The 7,515-nt window shown below is 37.0% G+C and overlaps 1 pseudogene; it reads left to right on the top strand.

The window, feature by feature from the left end:
* Positions 1 to 4,904: 4,904 nt before the first annotated feature.
* On the top strand, positions 4,905 to 5,930 carry LOC112823546 (meiotic nuclear division protein 1 homolog; annotated as a pseudogene).
* Positions 5,931 to 7,515: the final 1,585 nt, after the last annotated feature.

Here is a 7,515-nt window from a genome sequence, read left to right as displayed (position 1 = left end):
GGACTGGGTCAAGTTACTCCTCCAATAAGCCTTGTATGAGCATGATAAGCTTGCTTGAACCTTTGAGAGCTCTGAAAGTAATTTATAGATTAGAACACACAATTGTGCCTCTAATTAGCTTTATGTTCTAATTTAAATATTGACTTTTGTTTACATTAAATTTGTAAACACTTGGGGACAGGGCTTTTTCTTAATGAGATGCAAGATAAACATCCAAAGAAAACAATAACTTTCCTGTATAACAGTAATAACCAATTATAAAATGTAATAAGAAAGAATCCCACTTAATACTATACCCAAGAATGTAACTTAAAAAAAAACAAACAAACATGCAATTCCATTATAAAGAAACTTTTATTGAAGGACAGAATAGAAAACCCAAAAAGAGTCTCAATACTCTAAAGAAGTCAATATTTCCCAAATCAATCTATCAATCTAAATCAGACCACCAAAAAAATCCATATTTTGACAAGCTGTTTCTAGCTCATTAAGAAAATAAAGCAAATAGCAGGAACTACCTAAACACTTTTAGGGGGAAAAAATGTAATATAGAGTAACTTGCTGTAGCAGACAACCAAATATTTTATAATTATTCAATAATTAAAACTGAGTTGTCTTGGAATAGCAATAGGAAAATAATAAAAGTGATTCAAGAAGCAGAATTAGGCATAATACTGTTAAAACATAATAAAGTAGCATTTCAAATTAATAAAGAAAAGAGGGCTGTTATATATATGACTAGTAGGGGCACCTGGGTGGCTTAGTTGGTAAAGTGTCTGCCTTCGGCTCTGGTCATGATCCCAGAGTCCTGGGATTGAGGCTCATGTCAAGCTCTCTGCTCAGTGGGGATCCTGCTTCTTCCTTTCCTTCTGCCTGCCACTCTGCCTTGCTTGTGCTTTCTCTCTGTCAAATAAATAAATAAAATCTTTTTAAAAACATATATATGACTAGCAGTCTTGTCTCAGGTTGTCTAAAAAAATAAATATCAGATAGATTAAAATCTAAACATTAATAACCAAACCTAACAATTCTACTTTCTGAAATTATGATAATGGCAAAACAATTTGAAAAGGACTGCATGTTTATAACAGTAGAAGTAGTTAAATAAAGTTTAGTGTAACACTATGCAACAGCATTCAGCCACTAAAGAGTAAGGTACATTTATTTGTACTGACATTTAAAGTTTCCAAGAAACTAAAAAGAATAAGGTAGACTTATTTGTCCTGACATTTAAAGTTTTGGAGACATACTGCTGCATGGAAAAGGTAAGTGAAATAAGCAGACAGAAGTCTTGATCTTACTTATGTTTTTATAATGAGAGATACAGATGTATATAAGTTCACAGTGAGTGAGCTAGAATGCTAGGTACTAAGCAGTAAATGCTGGTTGCCCAGGTAGGGGAAGAAGAGGTGGGTGTAACAGTTAAGAGATGGAAAAGTAAAGTAGACGTTCGTGTTTCACTCCAAGTTCTTCTGTATAGTTTAAACTAGGACTTATGTGATTTAAAAAAAAAAAAGAAAGAAACACATTTCACTAACTCATACCAAAGAAAATACAGGAAAAATGCCATTGCCTATTAGTAGAGATGGCATTCTGAAAAAATATACACTTTTAAAAGAAAAACATGTACAGATTTGATCACATAAAAATGTAAAACCTCTTTAGGTCAAAATAACACAAAAACAAAATAAAACACAAGTCATATCTGAAAGAAGTATTTTAAAATGTATAACAGATGAAGGATAAATAGTCATCACATATGAAGAACTAGAATGAATAAGAAAAAGACCAACAACCCAACAGAAAAATGGACATCTGATATAGACATTTCACAAGATTATAAAATTACATATGAAACATATAAAAAATGTTCAGCCTGTTCAGTTATAAAAGAAATGCATATTAATGCAGTAAGTTTGTCCATCAGATATACAAAATTTTTAAAAAAATTGATAATATTCAAAATTGGTAAGCATTGAGATTGACAGTCACTCTCAAGTTCTCTTCTTGTGAATATAAATTGAACCTCTTGGGACCATAATTTGCAATATTTTAAAACATATAATTGTTCTACACTTTGACCCCTATATTCCATCCCTATCAATCTATCCCTAAAGAAATAATCACACATATGAAAAAAAAAGATGTTTGCAAGGATAGTCAATGCTGTAGTGTATATGATAGCAAGCAACTGGAAGTCAGCTAAACATCCACTGACAATGTGATAGTTAAATGTTATGGATTACCTATACTAGGAAATATTGTAGTCTAGATCTTGTTATATTGTTAAGTAAAAAACAAATCACAGGAAAATATGTGTACTGTACTCCTGCCTATGCTGGAAAAAGATACTGCATCTATACATAGTGTTATGGACTGAATTCCCCCCTCCCCCACCCCGCCAAATTCAAATATAGAAGCTTTAACTGCCATACATCAGAATGTGACTGTATTTGGAGATAGGGCCTTTTAAGAGGTGATTAAGGTAAAATGAGCCTGTTAGTGTGGGCCCTAATCCAACCTGACTTGTGTCCTTATAAAAAGAGGAAATTCAGACACACAAAGAGACCTGTGGGAGAGAACATTATATGAGGACCCCGCAAGAAGGTGGCCATCTGCAAGCCAAGGAGAGAGGCTTCAGGAGAAACTAACACTGCCAACACTTTGATCTTGGACTTCTAGCCTCTAGAACTATGAGACAATAAATTCTGTTGTTTAATATCCCCTGTCTGTGGTATTTGTTAAGGCAGTCCTAGGAAACTAATACACATAGTAAGGATTTTAGGAAGATATATACCCAACTGAAAATAGAGGTGGCTTCCGGAGCTCTGGAATGAGAGGAGAGAAAGAGGTTAAAAAGTATATATAATATGTATATATACTTTCCATATGTTTTCATGTTGCTAGAGATGTTAGAGCAGACATTTTTTTTTCATAATTAAAAAGGAAAATAAAAAGGAAAGAATATCACTTTGATAGGTAAGGGAGCACTCATAGATGATACACAAAGCGATGCTTTAATCCATTACACAATTTTTTTTAAACAGTAAAATGTAGACAGTATGTTTTGAGATCATTTATGCAGGAATCTCATAGACTATATGTGGGGCACATATTCTTAAAAAGACTTAAAATATCACTTCTATTTTCAGAGGGTACATTTCCAAAAAAAAAAAAAAAAAGAAAGAAAGAAAAGAAAAAAGAAAACTCACCAGCAAGTCTAATTTTAAGTCCGAGAACCCTAGAAGCCCTAGAAGAAGACTGTTGTCTCCATTTCCTCTTCTATTTCCCTTGATGTAATAAGTCAACACCATATATTGCAAAATCTAACTTACTCAGAATTAAATAAACATCACATCTACGAAACCAGACACATTTGCACCACACAAAGGACAGCAGAATACACAACAAAGCTCTCCTGGATTCATCAGACACAAATATTTCTATTATTACTGGAACACAGATTCTGATAGGTCATCTTACTGGACAGTTGGCTCCAAGAACTTGCTTTATGCCTAGATAGCTAAAGGACAAATTCAAGGAAAAGAAGCAGAGGGATGAAGAAGTTGCCATTTCTCCCAATTCTACAACAGCTGGAAACTTTAAATTGTTGGCTAGATGCATAAAAATTCCACTCATCATAATCTCAAAATACCTTGAAGTCAAATTTTAACCACAGTGCCATCTTACATTCAACTGCCACTTCTACCCCCATTCCACCCCAATGATTAGAGTTTTGGATCCAGTAGATGCTATATATTTATTAAACTGAATCTTACTATGTCATTTTTACCGACATAAAATTTTGATCTCTTTATTTTTTTTAAGATTTTATTTATTTATTTGGCAGAGAGAGAACAAGTAGGTAGAGAGGCAGGCAGAGGGAGAGGGAGAAGCAGGCTCCCCGATGCGGGGCCCGATCCCAGGACCCTGGGACCATGACCTGAGACGAAGGCAGCCGCTTAACCGACTGAGCCACCCAGGAGCCCCAAATTTTGATCTCTTTAGGTTGATTGCTTCTTATCACTTTAACATTCGAAATCACAAAGCAAACAAAACACCAAAAAATATGGGGAAAAAATGTGAACCATTTAAAATCTTCTTTTAGTATAAAATCAACTTACATGTTTACCCTTTAAAGGTGATGACTTTTTTCTCTTTCTACCATCACTTCATGGTAAAAGAATTAAGATTGTATTTGACTTTTAAAGCACTGAAAACATTTTGAGAATTTGATATATACCAGACATTGTGCAAGTAAATGGAAGGGGCAGCCCTCCAGGATCTGGCTGATAATGGAGTAAGGCTGTCAATAAAAAAGAAAGCTACATGCAAAATGATAACTCAAGTAGCAGCAATATTACAGAGGCGTGACTGGCATAAGGACAGGTGCTTTATTCTTCTTAGAAAATAAAAGGTTGGGGAAGGTGCAGAGAGGTCTTCACAGAAAAATGTTAGCTTTGAGCTTTGGTCAGTAGAAGATAATTCTGCAAGTACCTTGAGTAAAGCTTTACAGGCAGAGGGAGCAGCTCACAAAAAAGCAGAGGTATGAGCATGTTGGGTTTGGTGTTCACAAGCAGTGCTGGAAGGGTGGTGCCCACCCAGCCTGGGGGAGAACACTGACCCCACTTGCCTGGGAAAAGACAGTGAACATGATTCCGATGCAGTCCTTTCTCTCATCACAAGCCAACAAATTCTTCCAAAAATGAAATTTTGAAGGGAGCCCAGTGTCGTCAAGTCTCTCCTTCTCAGTGCCCCTGGGCCACGGGAGGGGAGCATGGGGACCTGTCACCTCCCTCCACTCTGACACCATCGCTGTCCCTGGTAGCCTCCAGGGTAGATTCCGTTAAAGAAGCTGAACTTTCAAGAACGTGACCCTAGCATCACACAGCCTCAAAACGACCATGAGTCACTTTGGGACCAGTGCCCCAGGCTCCTCAGTTCCGGCTATCAAAGGTACAGCCCCTTATCAGGACCCAGGAAAGAAGGTGTCAGCCAGCTGGTGGGTAGGCACTGTGGGGCTCCCTAGATCCCAAAAGACTCTCTTGATCTCTGACAAATGAGTGGTTTTATGTATTGTAATATGTAGAGCACATCTGCGAAATGCTCACAATTTCAAAAGTAACCTAACGAATCTTACTTTATGCTAGTTAGATGATTTCTGTGAAAATCCTTTTCACTAAAGGGCGGGAACCCCTGCCCTTCTGTGCTTCAGCTGCTGGTTAATAGGGAGTTAGTCCCTTTATTTATATAATAATATAATATAAATAAATTTATTATTTATTTGGGAAACAACACACTGAGTCTTGCTTGCATGCCATGATAGGTTAAATCCTGTCAAAGGAAAAAAGGATTGAGTACAGAGGAAAAGAGAGCACGCAAGATGGAAATATTTTTTGAGATGAAAGATGTACTTCAATTAAAGATGTGAAGATTGTTCCCCAAAAGAAAGAAATTACTGCTCTGTCAGTAAAAGAAGTCCTTCTAAGCTTAGCTGATGATGGTGTGGTTGGCTGGGAAAGGATTGGAACGTCTAATGATTGTTGGGCTTTTCCAAGTGAAGTTCTTCATGTGAGGAAATGTAGGTAGGAGGTTTTGGAATCTCAGTTATCCAAGAGAAACCAAAAGCACACAGACCTACCAGAAAGCTTCCAGAAACTAAAATTAGTTGACATGAACCAACCATGCTAGCAAAAAGAGCTTTTTTAACTTTGAGACCAAAAGGAACAGCTAAAGGCAGAAGTAGAAAAATACAAAGAATGTGACCTGGAAGTTATAGAGGAAATACGCCAAGCAAATAAAGTAGTCAAAGAAGCTGCTGACAGATGGAGTGATAACATATTTGCAATAAAATCTTGGGCCAAAGAGAGTTTGGATTTGAAGAAAATAAAACTGATAAAAAAATTGGAATTCCAGAAGACTCTAAATAGACTGAAATGTTCAATGTTGGTTAAGGACCTATGTGCTTGTATATACATTTTTCCATTATCCAATTAAATGTACTGAATTGTCATTTACCTAAAACTGTGTTTATTGTTTTATTAATTTTAAGTAAAATATAAAGTATAAAAAAAAGAATCTCTCCTTCTTGCCTCCTGCTTCATAACACTCTCTTTTAGTATTTCTTTCATATTGTCCTGGTTTTGTTCTCTCACATTACCTGTGTGACCCCCACCCTCTACCAACCCACCCCTTTTCCAGGTAGCTTCTCCTTTGTGGACTGCTTTTGTACTAAAAACATGGCACACTCTGGGGTGGCCCAGGGAGGCTTCTCCACACTGGCTAAGGCTCCTTCCCTGAGCTCATCTTTTTTTTTTTATTTTAGTCTTAAGTTTATTCTACATCCAATGTGGGGCTCCAACCCACAACTCCAAGATCAAGAGTTGGTTTGGGCAGATTTTGAAGATTTCACATAGAACACTAGATATATGATAAGAGTTTAGAGGACAGATCTGAGCTGAAGATAAAGATTTGGGAGTAGACACTGTATTGCTGATAACACCATGAGCCTGCGTGTGATAATAGAAGAGGTCCAAAGAAAAATGAGGAGGGTCAGCAGGGGAGATGTGAGGAAGAGGAAACCCAAGTGAAGAAAAATCTTCAAGGATCAGACAGAGGTAACCAGTTGCATTCAAGTCTGCTGTTAGAGCACATGGGGACAGGGAAAAGCCAATGGTTTCACATATTGCAGTTATTGGGTCCTGTGAATAAAATAGTCTCTGGGCAGTGGTGGAACAAAGCATTTTCAAGTGTTTCAAGACACAATGGCAGAAAAGGAGTTGGAATAAACATGGATGCAAAAATCCTCAACAAAATGTTAGCAAATCAAATCCAACAATACATTAAAAGAATTGTACACCGTAACCAAGTGGGATTTATCCCAGGTGTGCAAGACTGGTTCAACATTTGAAAATCAATGTAATATATCACATCAGCAGGCTGAAAATGAAAAAAAATCACATTAATATCAATAGATGCAGAAAAAGCATTTGACAAAATCCTACACCCATTCATGATAAAAGTTCTTAGTTAACTATGAACAGAGGGGTACCTTCTTCACATTGATAAGGAATACCTATAAAAAACTTACAGCTAACATCATAATGATGAGAAACTCAATGTTTCCCACTGAGATGTCTGAGAATAAGCAAAGGATGTCTCCTCCCAACACAACTTTTCAACATCAAACTAGAAGTTCTAGCTAATGTAACAAGACAATAAAAAGAAATAAAAGGTACACAGTTTGAAATGAAGAAAAGGAATTGGAGACAATAAGGAAGCAACTATTTGGTAGTTTTGGTACGAAGGATGGTAGCTGGAGGAGAAGTGGTGTCAAGAGATGTTTGTGTTTTTAAGATGGGAGTAATAGGAGTGCCTGGGTGGCCCAGTCGGTTGGGTGACTGCATTCTGCTCAGGTCATGATCCCAGAGTCCCAGGATTGAGCCATCATTGGGCTCCCTGCTCAGTGGGGAGTCTTCTTCTCCCTCTGCCCCTCCCCCTGCTCATGCTCTCTCT

The sequence above is a fragment of the Callorhinus ursinus genome, unplaced genomic scaffold (assembly GCF_003265705.2).
Source record: "Callorhinus ursinus isolate GAN/ISIS: 27379988/994484 unplaced genomic scaffold, GSC_fseal_2.0 scaffold5, whole genome shotgun sequence".
Lineage (NCBI taxonomy): Eukaryota > Metazoa > Chordata > Mammalia > Carnivora > Otariidae > Callorhinus > Callorhinus ursinus.
Note: the sequence above shows the minus strand (reverse complement) of the source record. Positions and strands in the feature narration are given on the sequence as shown.